Source organism: Bos grunniens, chromosome 17, assembly GCF_055505025.1.
Source record: "Bos grunniens cultivar Pamir isolate PY7600 chromosome 17, Bosgru_T2T1.0, whole genome shotgun sequence".
NCBI classification, from domain to species: domain Eukaryota; kingdom Metazoa; phylum Chordata; class Mammalia; order Artiodactyla; family Bovidae; genus Bos; species Bos grunniens.
The window spans coordinates 9716839-9731937 of NC_141181.1; the positions used below are offsets into that span (position 1 = coordinate 9716839).

Below are 15099 nucleotides of genomic sequence, written 5' to 3' on the forward strand. Positions count from 1 at the left end.
GTATTTATCTTTCTCTTTCTGACTCACTTCTCTCTGTATAATAGGAATAAAACCACCATATGACCCAGAAATCCCACGCCTAGGCATATACCCTGAGGAAACCAAAATTGGACTCTACCTCTTGATGAATAGAACTACAAAGCACATTGCTGAGAGCATAGATATGGGAAGTCCCCTACGTATAAACAAGTTATGTTCTGAGAGCACATTCTTAAGTCCAATTTGTTTGTAACTCCAACAAAGTTAGCCCAGGTACCCAACTAACACAACTGGCTATATAGTACTGTACTGTAATAAGTTTCTAATACTTTTCACACAAATAAAACATAAAAAACAAACACAAAAATAAACATTTTTAATCTCACAGTACAGCACCTTGAAAAGTACAGTAGTACGGAATAACCACTGGCATACAGGGGCTGGCATCGAGTGAAAAGGCAAGAAGATTTACTGACTGGAGGAGGGGGAGGAGGGGGAGGAGGGGGGAGATGGTAGAGCTGAAGGGCTGTCAGCAATCAGAGAGGGAGGGCAAGCTGCCACTTCGCTCATGCCCGACAATGGCCCAGGTTCTGGTTGCTTGTTGGATTCAATTCTATCTTCCCTCTTGCAAAACCGATCCAGTGATTTCTGGATAGGAGCATGCTGGCATCTGTGAAAGTCTGCACCTTGAAGGTTCGTACGTTCCGGCATAGAGGCGAGTAGGAACAACGGTACAGGGAGACTACTGTGAGTGACCTGCACCGCGGTGCTTGGCTTCACCAAAAAGTGTTTGAGTAGCTAATTCAATAAACATAAATGATCCTACTACCTTAGGGTTACTTAAATTAATCATGTGAATGAGACTGCGTTCTTCACTCCTATTAAATAATATTTCATAAACACACAATGCAGTGTTGAAATTTCAGACAAAATATATATATATATATATCTTTTGAATATATATATATATATTTTGAATATATATATATATACATGGTTAAATATATATATATTTACATGGTTCTTTAAACTCCCATTTCCTCAGACACTGGGACTTGAGCATTCCCCAGTAACATGTGGAGTTGTTTTATGCTTTCCTGAAGGCAGGGCAGAGGAAGCAGCATCATCGTCTGATATGATATGAATTTTGGTCCTAGAAATTTTTAAGTAGACAGACTCCTGGAAACTCACCCGGCCTCCTCCTGGATGCTGGTCCAACCATCTTTATCAACTAGAGATGGAAAGGATTAAAGAAAGTAGCTCCAGAAACACTTGATTGTACCAGGTAATGGGATCTCTGATTCTTCATCCTGGAGTTTATATCCTAAATGCTGTTTGAAAGCAGTATTTCGTTAAGTGCTCCGTGATAAGTAGTTTGTTCAGATTAAGCTTCTGAATTATTTTCATTCACATTCATGTGATGAGCAAGATAACACTGAAACTCAATTTTGAAGAATCTTTCTCTGTGCCATATAGCTTTATTCATCCTGTTTGTGCTGCACAGAGATGTTGAACTGATGATATAACAACACAAATGACTATTTACCTGCAATTTGAAAATGCTGTATTGCTTTTTGCTGCACAAAAATGTGAAATGTACTTTTCTAAGTAGACCGTCTCATATCCTTGTCCTTTTAAAAATCTCACTCTATGGAGCTTTTTGTTTGTTTGGTCAGTTGTTTTATAAGCTTATTCTTTATATCCTAATTTAGCATCTAATGAGAGTAGATTTAACAGTCAGATTTCTTTCAAGATATTCAGATGTAAGAAGATATGGTGTCCTTAATTTGATTTTTTTGATGGACACTGAATTATAAATCAGGAATGGAGAATAGCTGTTTACTGGGGTTTTAATTAGCATCTCACTCATCTCCTAGTTGTCTTAATAATTAAATGCTGTCTAATTTAATATAAGAGGTTTGCCAAACTGGCTGCTGATTTATGAATTTATAAATGTATTCAACTCTCACCTTTAATAGAGAACAACAAACTATATTTATTACATAGTAAAACTTTGATTCAGTTCAGTTCAGTTCAGTTCAGTCGCTCAGTCGTGTCCAACTCTTTGCAACCCCATGAACTGCAGCACGCTAGGCCTCCCTGTCCATCACCAACTCCCAGAGTTCACTCAGACTCATGTCCATCGAGTCAGTGATGCCACCCAGCCATCTTATCCTCCGTCGTCCCCTTCTCCTCCTGCCCCCAATCCCTCCCAGCATCAGAGTCTTTTCCAATGAGTCAACTCTTCGCATGAGGTGGCCAAAGTACTGGAGTTTCAGCTTCAGCATCATTCCCTCCAAAGAAATCCCAGGGCTGATCTCCTTCAGAATGGACTGGTTGGATCTCCTTGCAGTCCAAGGGACTCTCAAGAGTCTTCTCCAACACCACAGTTCAAAAGCATCAATTCTTTGGCGCTCAGCCTTCTTCACAGTGCAACTCTCACATCCATGCATGACCACAGGAAAAACCATAGCCTTGACTAGATGGACCTTTGCTGGCAAAGTAATGTCTCTGCCTTTGAATATGCTGTCTAGGTTGGTCATAACTTTCCTTCCAAGGAGTAAGCGTCTTTTAATCTCATGGCTGCAGTCACCATCTGCAGTGATTTTGGAGCCCAAAAAAAGAAAGTCTGACACTGTTTCCACAGTTTCCCCATCTATTTCCCATGAAGTGATGGGGCCGGATGCCATGGTCTTCGTTTTCTGAATGTGGAGCTTTAAGCCAACTTTTTCACTCTCCACTTTCACTTTCAAGAGGCTTTTTAGTTCCTCTTCACTTTCTGCCATAAGGGTAGTTACACCCTATCAGATATGAAATATTATATGGAAGAGACAATGAAAACTCAAATAGAAGACAAAACCCAGACTCAAGATTTAAATATTTATGAAGGGAAGTATCTATGATTCAGCTTTTAAAATACAGTTTAACTTTCCTTATCTACTTACATAGTCTATTTTCAGAAAAAAAAAAAGCAAGAAATTGATTTCAGAGTAATACTTTCCAAATAAATGTAGCACTGAAATTAATTTTTAATAGAAGAAACATGATTTTTCATCATTATAATTTTTTTTTAGAAAGAAGAGTCTCAGAATCAACTTGCGAATTTTCTAAGAACTGTGACTAATCTCCAACAAAAGTGGTGTGGGAAACTTCAGCTCAGCATAACCACTTGCTCTTTTTTCAAACTGGAAAGTGAGAGTGAAAATGTTAGTTGTTCAGTCCTGTCTGATTGTGACCCCATGGACTGTAGCCTGCCAGGCTCCTCTGTCCATGGGATTTCCCACACAAGAATACTGGAGTGGGTTGCCATTTCCTTCTCCAGGAGATCTTTGAAACCCAGGGACTGAACCCAGGTTTCTTGCGTTGCAGGTAGACCAAATTGGAAAATTGGCCTACTAAGTAGACCCAAGACTTTTGGAAGCTGTGGGGTTGGCGGGGGAGCACTGGAGAAAGGAAGAAAGAAGGCATTAGAAATGGTAATTTAATGTAAGTACAGATAACCACACAAAGGCATTAATTACTTCAGTTTACAGATAACGGAGTTCAGGCTTTTTTATCCTGTGGAGGGTTGTTTTTTTACTCTGCTTTGAAGGCAATAGAAATGATCAACTATAGTGATGAAAATAATGCCCACTTGAAATTTCAGCAGCCATCCCTCATTATTTAATTAAAACTCTTATTGATAGTATTTTATTTTATATGTAGCTTAAAAGTAATTGAGCTTCCCTGGTGGCTCAGATGGTAAAGAATCCGCCTGCCATGTGGGAAACCTGGGTTCTATCCCTGGGTTAGGAAGATCCCCTGGAGAAGGGAAAGGCTACCCACTCCAGTATTCTGGCCTGGAGAATTCCATGGACTGAATTGTCCATGGGGTTGCAAAGAGTCAGACACGACTGAGTAACTTTCACTAAAAGTAATTAGTATATTTATGATGATACTGTGAATTTTATTCTTGAAATTTAACTTTTGGTTTTTATGACATGACAGTCTTGCATGGTACACAACTTCAGGCTGACATACAATATGCAGATTTCTCTATGCTAAAGAAAAGCCAACTAAACAATCACAATGACTTTGAACTCTTCATCCCAAAGATGCATTGGGTGCATTTTTTATACATTGAAATAATAAATAATAGATTGGGTCTAAAAGTAATTTGTGTTTTTGCTGAGCCATTGACTCTCAAAATATCTGAGTTCTGAGTCTCTAAATCATTACATTGTGAATTTTAATCCTATCTCAATCTATCTGTGTGTAGGCAAAAGCAAGACTTTGGTAATTTGGTGTTTCTTTTAAAGTTTTTGTCTATTCTTCCTGTCTGCTAAAATAGTTTCCTTTTCATTCAGAACACATAAAAAGGAAGAAGAGGAGGTTAGAAATTATGTAACATTCTGCTCCATCCATTCCAGGTTGTCAACCACTCTAATTTATTAAAATATGGAGTTTTCATTCAAGAGAAGTAATTCCTTAACTTCTTTAAATTCTGTAAGAAAAAAAAAATTATAAAGGCACAGGCAGCCGTCTGCCCTGCCTCCTCATTCTGAGTGGGCCATTTTCTCAGCCAACAAGCTATCGTTCACTGCATTGACAAGATAGGCAGGCATTTTTTGAACTTTGCCAGATTGGAAAACTGGCAAGTATTCTTTTGTTTTCTGACACCATGATGGAAATGTACAGAAATGCTAATCACTCTAATTGTTTGTGTCTAAGATTTAAGTTCTTTGATATCACACTTCAGGTAAGAGATTCAGAATGTTATCAAAGAGTGAGTCTTCCATGACTCAGTGAATCCTTGATTCTTGGATCCAATACATGGGGTGTAGACCCCAAGTCTGGCCCTCACTCATGGTGTGATTTTTGACACCCTTAAGGTTCTGTCCGTACCCACTCATTTGAAAGTGATTATGTTGTATATCGTTCTGCTTTCTACGTGTCTGCGTATTATTTTGCAAACATACTGTCAGCCTTAGGTGGTTTATGTGATAAAGGACTGCATATCACAGTCACATCACAAATAAACACATATTTGTGTTTTCCAGTCTACAGATATGATCTGTGTGTTAGCTGATCTTGAAGCCAAGTGAAAGTTTTGCTCTTTCTCTATTAGAGAGAAAGGCTTGTAGAAAGGCTTTCAGCTCTTGAACCCACTGTACATAAGTCCCAGCTCCTTTCTCTTCATTTCCAAGTAGACCCGCTGGATGTGTTTAATTTGGCATGTAAAGAAGGAAGATTGCTTAGGGCAGAGTTTCCAAAAATGTGTTCAGATGTTAATAGATTTTATTTTTAGGGTTCCATAGTCAAATGAGTTTGTGAAATGGAAGATTAAAATTAGTTAAAGCAGGTTTCTTTATGGAAAGACTGTTCTGGAAATGTAATATGCTAATGAGCGATTCTAAGTCCCTGAGAGAGTGAAGAAGTGTGTGGTTTCCCACCTCGTTGACCATCAAAACCATGATTTTGGAGAGCAGCTCACACAACCGTGACAAGTTTTCTGAAGAACACTTTCATTTTGTGAAACCCTGATCTAGGAAACAACGCAAGGAAGACAATTAAGTAAATATGTGTAGCAAGCAAAGGAGAGCTCAAAGACGGCAAGAGTGATACTTGGAATCAAGAGACAGTATCAGTCAGGATACCTAGGTTATTGTACATCCGTGACAAAAAACGAAACAAAACCCAATGTATTATTGATTAAGAACAGAGAGAGTGTGTTTTTCATTTATGCCTACTGTCCGTCACATGACAGCTGAAGGCACCCCTCCACACAGGCAGCAACCCAGACACGCAGGTGGAAGGGCTTCCGCAGATCTAGAATGTCCCAGATCGAATGGAAGAGGAAGGGACACGGGAGAATCACATGTGCACTCTCTTAGGAGTTTCCACTCAGAAGTTGTGCTCTCACAACTTCTGCTCATATTCCATTGGCCAAAGCACATTACATACCTAAGTCAAAGGACATGTGGATGCACAGTGTTATCACACTTCTAAGAGAGGAAAATCAGAACATTCATGTGTCACAGAGACTGAGGACATCTGCCTACCCCAGGGTCATGCAGCTTTCCCACATCCAGGGACTTGTCATCACAGGTGTGTAAAGGCCAGGGCCCTCACCCCAACTCAGGATAATTCTGGGGAGCAATCCCAGCTTCACAGGCTTTCCGAGGGGTTGACAGAGGCCATTATTAAGACCCCATCTTGGCCCCCCACCATGCCCAAACCCTCCCTCTGCCCAGTCCTGCATCCTTCCCTTCCTTCCCAAAAGATGTTCCCAGGGACTTCCCTAGCAGTCCAGTGGTTACGGCTTTCCCTTCCAATGCAGGGACACGGGTTTGATTTCTGACTGGGGAGATCCCACATTCCTTGTGGCCAAAAAACCAAAACCTAAAACAAAAATGATGTTGTAGCACATTCAATAAAGACTTTTAAAATGGTCCACATAAAAAAAAAAAAAAATTCTTAAAAAAATAAAAGTGTTCCCAAAGGCGCTCCCTAAAGAGCCTCCTGCTGGGTAATCGCTATCTCAGAACCTGCTTTTTGGGGAATCCGGTCCACTACACTATACAACATAGGTCTTGGGATAATAGCAAAAATTGTTCTGTGTATTTTTAAACTTTAGGTAAATGGTATTGCATTATATTCTATAATTTGCTTTTTCCTCTTCAGATTATGTTTCTAAGGTGTATTCACATTGACTCACATAGCCCTAATCTATTTATTAAACAGATTTTTGGAAAATAACACATGTACTTGCTTATTCCCCTATAAATGAAAAATTTGGGTTTTTTTTCTAATTTTTATAATTATAATTTTGCTGATATTCTTTGTATATATATACTTGTTCACATACATAAGAGCTTCATATATATAGATAATATGTATATATACACACATATATATGTATGTATGTATATATATATATAGCTTCCCAGGTGGCTCAGATAGTAAAGAAGCTGCTTGCAATTCAGAAGACCCCGGTTTGATCCCTAGGTTAGAAAGATCCCCTGGTGGAGGGCATGGCAACCCACTCCAGTCTTCTTGCCTGAAGAATTCCATGGGCAATGGAGCCTGGCGGGCTACATACAGTCCATGGGGTCCCAAAGAGTCAGACATAACTAAGCAGCTAACACACAAATACACATATGTGTGTGTGTGTATACGCATATATATGGATATATATACCAAAAGAAGAATTACAATAAAATAGAGCATGTGCCTTCTCAACGGTACTAGATGTTGTGTTTCCCTGAATAGTAATAGAGTGAACCTTAGATGGCCATTATTTTTCTGTAATCACCTATCTCTTTGCCATCCTGATCTTTCTCTAATTGAGCTTTATTTTTTTTCTCTCTTATTTTTTTATTTTATTTTTTTTTAATTTTATTTTTAAACTTTACAATATTGTATTAGTTTTGCTTTAAAATGTACATTCCTGATATCATTCTTCGTCAGATATTTGACTTGAAATATCTTCTTCCAGTTTGTAACTTGCCTTTTAATTTCATCTTTTTTTTTTTTTTTCATAAAAATGCCTCAAATTTGAATACAGTCAAATTTATTTATATTCTTTCCTTTATGACCTATGCATTATCTGTGTTATTTTGAAAAGTTCTTCCCGTGTCACGTCTGAAAAATATTCTGTATTTTTCTTGAAAGTGCTGTTGCTTTTGCTTTTTACATAGTGACCTGTTTATCCACATGGAATTTATTTCAGTTTTTACGTCGTGAATATACGTCTAGTTTCATATGGTCAATCAATTGTCCCAACATCATTGCTTCACAAATTGATATTCACAGTAATTTGTAATGCCATTTCTGTGTGTGTGTGTGTGTGTGTGGAAGGTGGGGACCCCTCTGTTCCATTTAGTCTGTTAGTCTGTCTATCCCTGGACTAACACCGTTCTGATTTCATCACTATGGTCTTAAAGCAAATCTTGATATCTGAAAAGTCTAGTCCCTTTCCTTTGCTCTTCTTTAAAATTACCTTTGCTATTCTCAGCCTTTTTCACCAAGTGAATTTTAGACTCAGCCTGCTAACTTTCACCAGAAAAAAATTCTCTGTTGGGATTTTTATGGGAATTGCATCACATTTTAATTCATTAATTTGGGGATAAATGATATGTTTATGATGTTGAGTATTTCCATTTATAAAAATTATGTACTTTGTGAATGGGATATCTTTAGAGAGATTCAGTTTACCATATGAAAGCTCAAGTCCCACTTTTTCAATACTGTGATACACGCAGAAGAGCATGGAAGTGAAAGAGCAAGCAATGCATATGCATTGCTGCCCTGTTTTCTCTTTCCATATAAATAGATTAAATTTGGCACAAATGTGATTTGAAATAAATGCAGTGCTTTCAGAATGATGGATTCCATAGTAAAGAAGCTAGGTAGCACCATGTGAAATTATCTAAAAGACTGAGAAATCCAACAAAAAAAAGTTATTAGATTCAAAAGAATTATGAAAAGTGAAAGTGAAGTTGCTCAGTCGTGTCCGACTCTTTGCGACCCCATGGACTGTAGCCCACCAGGCTCCTCCGTCCATGGGATGAAAAGGCCTTAAACATTAGGTGAGAAAGACAAAGCAAAAAGACTGGTCTTCCCTGCTAGAAGCCTTAAAGATTGGCAGACTGATATTCGTTCATTCATTAAACAAATATTCATTGAGTACCTACTATTTTCCAATGTTCTGACACTGGGGGAAGAATTTGTTGTTGTTCAAATGCTAAGTCCGATTCTTTGCAATCCCATAGACTGTAGCGCGCCAGGCTCCTCTGTCCTCCACTATCTCCCAGAATTTTCTCAAATTCATGTCCATTGAGTCAGTGATGCTGTCTAACCATCTCATCCTCTGCCTCCCCCTTCCCCTTTTGCCTTCAGTCTTTCCCAGCATTGGGGTTTTTTCCAATGAGTCAGCTTTTCGCATCAGGTGGCCTAAGTATTGGAGCTTCAGGGGAAAGAATAGGAAATCAAATAAAACTGCTGCCTTTTGTGAATCCACTTAGAGGAGGGATATCTTAAATGCTTATTTAGTACTAAGCACCTGAGGGCTTCCCTTATAGCTAGCTCAGTTGGTAAAGAATCTACCTGCAACGCAAGAGACCCTGGTTTGATTCCTGGGTCAGGAAGATCCCCTGGAGAAGGGATAGGCTACCCACTTCAGTATTCTTGCCTAGAGAATTCCATGGACTTGTATAGTCCAATGGGTCACAAAGAGTCAGATACAACTGAGTGGCTTTCACTTTTCAAGCACCCATTGTATAAAAATGATAACCATTCTTTCAGTACTTAAGGTGCTTATGAGACGATTAACCATTGTAAGATCACTAGAGCATTAATCAGTGCTATGTGGCATGGTCCAAATTATCAATGCAATTAGTATGAGAAGAAAGATAACTGCAGATTGATTGAAAGTCATAACAGGTTTTCTGAAGGAACTGGGTCTTGTGCTGGAATTTGAGGACAAGCAGGTCCTCATAAAATAAAGACATGTGATATGAGGACACAGGACTCCTCAACATTTCTCAGAAAGAGAATCATGCTGGATAAGAGAAGGTGAGTTTGGGCAAATCAGATGAGGCCAGATAAGGGAGGAGTTTGATCACCAGCAGAGAAGTTAAAAATGGCTGCAGGGACCAATTATAGACGATCGTCCTCTTCCTCCTCCTTCTTTTCCTTCTTCTTTTTTCTTAGATCAGGAAGCCAATATGATAAAAAAAAAAAAAAAAAGAGTCATTAGCCTAACATTGCTATGGAAAGTGAAGAGAGGAGTGATGTAGAAATAGCTCTCTGAGCCTGACACAGTCTGACAGCATCTGAGGCAGGGCACAGCATGGTCCCTACTTATGAAACGTACAGTCACGATGTGGGAGGCGAGACTGATACATTTAACACTCAATTAATAAACAGTCATAGCCCAGATGTTGGCTGGGAGCTTTTATCCCTTGGCTTGAACCCCCAAATCCAGACCAAGTTGGATGTCAAAACTGTTTTGCTTCTGCTTCTGTTCTCTACCCCTTGACAATCTACACCCAAAACCCATCCCGTCACTAATTTCCATCAACTATACTTGCTCTTTAAGCATTTGATGAGTTTATTTTAATTTCCTGAGCAACTGAGGATCATGGAGAACGATCACAGTGGACTATCCACAACCTTCTCTTCACTGCTAATGCCCCTTTCCTCCTGGTCTTCCCTGTCTGCCCCTCATTTCTCCTTTCCCGAATTGCTTGCTAGAGCCTCATATTCAGCACTCTTTTCATGTAGATCAATTCAATGCTCCCTCAATTCTTGCCCCAAAGTTTCGTACCCAAATAAATCAAAGTGCCAACAAACAAAAGGGAAGATAGCATTTCTATGTGTGTGTGTGTGTGTGTGTGTGTTAATTTCTCAGTTGTATCTGACTCTTTGTGACCCCATGGACTGTAGTCCACCAGACTCCTCTGTCCATGGGATTCTCCAGGCAAGAATACTGGAGTGGGTTGCCCCAACCCAGGGGTCAAACCTGGGTCTCCTGCATCACAGGTAGAATCTTTACCATTGGAGCCACCAAGGAAGCCCTAACATTTCTTGTGTTTTTGTGTTAGTCGCTCAGTCATGTCCGACTTCTTTGAAACCCCATGGACTGTAGCCCACTAGGCTCCTCTGTCCTTGGAATTCTCTAGGCAAGAATACTGGAGTGAGTAGCCATTCTCTTCTCCAGGGAATCTTCCTGACCCAGGAATCAAACCTGGGACTCCTGCATTGCAGGCAGATTCTTTACTATCTGAGTCACCAAATAAATAAGTAATAAGCCAAACCAACAATCCTCTGACACAGAAAACACCAGAGAGAACAAGGCAGAGAAATAAATATGTTTCAGACAGCATGGCAAAAGCTGGGTAAATAAGGGCTACAGTAATTCAGAGAAGGGAAAGATCAATCAAGAAGGGTTTTAATGGAGGAGATAGATCTTGAAGTGGACCTTGAAGAGAGACCTGAATTAGTACTGCAGAGAGAGGAGGCAAGAGGTCATTCAAGGTAAGGAAATAACTGTAAGAAAACCACAGAGGGAAGAAAGAGCCTGGCATCTGGAAGAAAGCAGCTCTCAACTGAGAATTTAGAAAAAAGATAAGGCTGACTGGGTGCTGGAAATGCTGGATTGTCAGACTCAAGGGTTTGGCCTCTTTCCAATAAAAATCAAGACACCCTAACAAATGCTTTTTGGAAGGCAGGCGATGAAGGAAACTTTGGGAGGGGGGACGTCTCAGAAACAAGAACCAGGGGTTCAAATACTATCAGAATTATTTTTGTGAGCTTTGCTTCTTTCTGGAGGTTGGCTTTAATTTCTTCTCTTGAAAATCAGCTTTCTCTACCCAGGGATTGTGGTGAATCAGCAAATTCCTGCCTTCCCATCCATGAAGAAAAGACTCTTACCTCTTGTTCCAGCTCCAGAAACCAAGAGAAGGATTCTATTTGGCTTGGCTTGAAATAATTACCCATGCCTAGTACCAGCCCTGTGGTCAGGAAGGTTAACTTGTGGAAGAAGATGGCAATTTCTAATGGAGGACATAACAAAGCATGGCCAGATGTGGCTGGCAGGCAGAGGTGGGGGAATAGGGAGTAAATATGGAGGATGAGGCACGGACATCACCACTGGGACAGTTTTGAGTGAAGAAGCAAATATAGTTTGTGTCTAAGGTTGAACTCACTGGCAAGTGTTACATAAAGAAAATTGATATTTTTTTTTTAGCCAGCATTGATTTAAAACCTACTAGTCTTGATTTTTTTATTAAACCTCTCTTGTTTTTTCTCATTTTCTTCTAATTTAAGTCATTAGCCAGTATTTTGTGTCCTTCTAAAATGGCACCCCACTCCAGTACTCTTGCCTGGAAAATCCCAAGGGCGGAGGAGCCTGGTAGGCTGCGGTCCATGGGGTCGCTAAGAGTCAGACATGACTGAGCGACTTCACTTTCACTTTTCACTTTCATGCACTGGAGAAGGAAATGGCAGCCCACTCCAGTGTTCTTACCTGGAGAATCCCAGGGACGGAGGAGCCTGATGGGCTGCAGTCCATGGGGTCTCACAGAGTCGGACACGACTGCAGCGACTTAGCAGCAGCAGCAGCAAGCCACCTTAAGTTTGGGGGGATGGGGAATGGGAAAAAATAAAATCAATTACTTAACAGTGGTTATGAACCAACTGTTAAGATATAGTTGCTGTTTTTGAGGAACTTAGTCTAGGAATAAAGATATCATATATGCAAATAACTGTGGGTAGAAAATAATAAATGCCATTAAAGAGGTATAGATAAATTCTATGAGTTCAGAGTTTCATACTATAAGAAATAGTATTGTTGAACTGATATTTTGAACTACAATGCAATAGATCAAATTAAGACCTCAAAACGTTGCAATGAAAGGCTTTCTATAGGGAGGAGCTGCTTGAGACTAGAAGAGCATTGAAGTGATAAAGAGCAGAAATATCTGGTGAAAACAGTTTATATTTGACAGGATGGACTTGACCCTAAAAGGAGACAGGACCACAAGGAGGAGAACACTTCCAAACCCATACCTACATAGTGAGATAGCCTTGGGAAGGAGACAAAAAGCTACACTGAAATTTGTTTAGAAAAAAATATATGGTGGGACTTCCCCAATTCTCCAGTGGTTAAGACCCCACCTTCCAATGTGATGGGTATTGGTTCAAACCCTGGTTCAGAAGCTAAGATCTCACATGACTCTTGGCCTAAAAACCAAAGCATTAAACAGAAGCAGTGTTTAACAGATTCAGTAAAGACTTTAAAAATGGTCCACATCAAAAAATTTAAAATTTGAAAAAATGTATGGGATATCATATCTTCCCTGGTGGCTCAGAGGCTAAAGCATCTGCCTCCAATGCGGGAGACCCTGGTTTGATCCCTGGGTCGGGAAGATCCCCTGGAGAAGGAAATGGTAACCCACTCCAGTGTTCTTGGCTGGAAAATTCCATGGATGGAGAAGCCTGGTAGGCTATAGTCCACGGGGTCGCAAAGAGTTGGACACGACTGAGCGACTTCACTTACTTACTTACTTATGGAACATCATGGTAGGTTAATAGAGGAGCAGGCACAATGGAAAAGCCAAACAGACTGAGATTTTGAGGATAAGGGAGAAGAGAAATTAGCAGTGTTCTGGGGCAGATTTACATAACATCGTAAAGACCATCCTCATGATGAGAAGTGATCACCTTCCGTTTTGAATGGCCCTGGATTCTAATCCTAATCCTCTGAGACGCACAGGAGAGGAGAAGAGCACCTCATACCAACCTTTGGCAGAGCTGGTGGTGCCTCCGTGTAGTGTATGGAACCCACAGGTCATAAGCCTTCAGAGTATCAGTAACGGTGCCACAGAGAAGTCCTTGCCACTTCGGATCCACATGTGTGTGTTAGTCGCTCAGTCATGTCTGACTCTTTGCAACCCCACAGACTGTAGCCCACCAGGCCCCTCCGTCCATGGGACTCTCCAGGCAAGAACACTGGAGAGGGTTGCCATTTCATTCTCCAAAAGGAACTATAGAAAGAAAGAAAGTGAAGTCGCTCAGTCATGTCTGACTCTTTGCCACCCCGTGGACTGTATGTAGCCTACCAGGCTCCTCCATCCATGGAATTTTCCAGCCAAGAGTACTGGAGTGGGTTGCCATTTTCTTCTCCACATGAGAGAGGTTCAAACCAACAATCTACTCCTTGTGGAAGTCCAAAGATTTTTGCACAATCCAGGTGAATACACTTACCTTGGTTCTAAGATGCCTTTTCCTCTGAATTAAGTAACCTTTCCACATGAACTGTCCCTGTTCTGCTGCATCAGCCCAGCTAAGGAACTCATTTTTTCTTTGAGGGCTCCAAGCTAACTGCCCTCACGAGGTGTTGGTGTTCATGATCCATCTTACTGAAGGTTTGGTGAAACAGAAGGGTGTTGTGTTCCTATAACAGAAAACAGATTCAAAGAAGATTTTAGACATGTCTTATTTTTTAAAGGCTTCAACCATCTGACAGCTAAGAATTTTTCAGAGGCCGTTTCACCTTATAGAGTGTCCAGTCTTGGACTATCTATAAGGCTGCTCCCACCCCTAACCACCCATGTTTCCTGTTCACTTCTTCCCGGCAAGATTTCAAACCCTTCCTGTTTTATTATATAGAGTAACATTTCTCAGTCAAGGGTGGCTTTGCTCCTCAGGGATGATTTGGCAATGTCTGGAGACATTTTTGGTTTTCACTACTTGGTGGAGGGGGTGGTTACTAGAGACACCTAGTGGGTTGAAGATGGCCACACTGCTAAATATGGCCATACTCCTACATTGTGTGGGAAAGCCCCCCACAACAGAGAACTATCTGATCCAAAAGTGTTCATAGAGCCAAGGTTGGAAAACCACCATATAGAGCAAATCAGTTCTCTCCAGCCTCCATATCCCAGACTCCAAGTCTCCCCCATCTTTGAATGAACACAATTTATGAGACGGTCCCCTTCTTTTAATGGAGGAGCCCCCAATTCTCACTACAACACTCAAGAAAACAGAGACCCTGAAATCTTTAACATGAGCTGCCCTTCTCAGAAAAAGTTGTGGTTTTGAATAGAATTTTTCCTTAATACATATAAAGTTCTCATCCATACTCAACTCTACTTTCTCTGCCAGAAAGAGAAAGAGAGAAAGAGAAGAATGTAAATAGTGTGGGTGATTCTGTCCCACGTTCCACTCGAGCATATGCCCCAGAGGCGCGCAGGAAGGGAGATGTGAATCTGATGTTCCTTCAGTTGGTCTCAGTTCCTGAATCGCTCTCATAGTATGAGCAGCTCACCATACTGAGTGTGATTCAAGTGTTTAAAGATACATTTTTTTTTTCATACAACATGGCCCCTAAATGCAAGCCAACTCCTTCATCAGGTGTTTAGCTGAGAAAACAGCAATCTGTTCTGATGCTGGAGGAAAAACTGGCTGAGTTGGATGCTATAGTAGCTTTGAATGCACATTAAAAGGGCCATATATGTTGTACTTTCCAAGTGAATTAAGAGATTTTTGAGATATAATTTTCCACCTTGATCATTGACTTTAGAACCAAATTCTATGTAAAATTGTAATTACCTATTAGAAGAATGGTAGTGAGGA

General features: G+C 40.3%; 1 long non-coding RNA gene across 4 annotated transcripts in view; it reads right to left on the bottom strand.

Moving 5' to 3' along the window:
• Nucleotides 1–338: 338 nt before the first annotated feature.
• The window catches only part of LOC147354998 (uncharacterized), a 36328-nt gene continuing 21567 nt past the window's right edge, over nt 339–15099 (bottom strand). For 3 of the 4 annotated variants that reach the window (XR_015144128.1, XR_015144131.1, XR_015144130.1), the window contains exons 3-6: nt 13729–13918; nt 13265–13508; nt 11990–12092; nt 339–9667 (exon numbers count right to left, since the gene is read on the bottom strand). This is a non-coding gene — a long non-coding RNA (uncharacterized LOC147354998). The remainder of the gene's footprint in view (nt 9668–11989; nt 12093–13264; nt 13509–13728; nt 13919–15099) is intronic. The other variant, XR_015144129.1, reaches the window with a different exon arrangement.